The 407-nt window shown below is 68.3% G+C and overlaps 1 protein-coding gene across 1 annotated transcript in view; it reads left to right on the forward strand.

Annotated features, from left to right (window-relative positions):
• Positions 1–6: 6 nt before the first annotated feature.
• MIB1 (mindbomb E3 ubiquitin protein ligase 1) overlaps positions 7–407 on the forward strand; it is an 82076-nt gene continuing 81675 nt past the window's right edge. The window contains exon 1 of the mRNA XM_035903003.1: positions 7–37. The gene's annotated coding sequence lies outside the window, so the exon portion shown is untranslated. The remainder of the gene's footprint in view (positions 38–407) is intronic.

Raw genomic sequence — 407 nt, forward strand, 5'->3', positions numbered from 1 at the left:
GCCCACCCCCTCCGCACCCTCGACAGCGCGCCCACAGGTGAGCGGCGGCCGGGGGCTGCGGGGAGGGAAGGGACGAGGAGCCGGCACGATCCCCCTCCCCGGGGGTGCGGGGGGCAGCGCCCCAGGGACCCCGCAGCGGGGTGAGGGTCGGGGCCCGTCCTGGGGGGCGGGTTGCTCCCCTCCCCTCCCTTTTCGGGGTGCGCCTTTCCCGCCCGGTGCCCTGGGGGGAGAGTCGGCCGCCTGCCCCCCTCCCTTCGCACGGTTGTCTGTATGTCTGCCTGCATGTGTATAGGCACACGCTGGCTGAGAAGAAATCTATAGTGCGTGGCCATGGGGAGAGGAGAAGTTGTCCTGGGACTTTTAAGTTGGGGGTAAACAAAGCAAAAGTGATCTGCTACAGAGAGCAG

This window comes from Egretta garzetta, unplaced genomic scaffold (assembly GCF_000687185.1).
Source record: "Egretta garzetta isolate BGI_Z169 unplaced genomic scaffold, ASM68718v1 scaffold229, whole genome shotgun sequence".
NCBI classification, from domain to species: domain Eukaryota; kingdom Metazoa; phylum Chordata; class Aves; order Pelecaniformes; family Ardeidae; genus Egretta; species Egretta garzetta.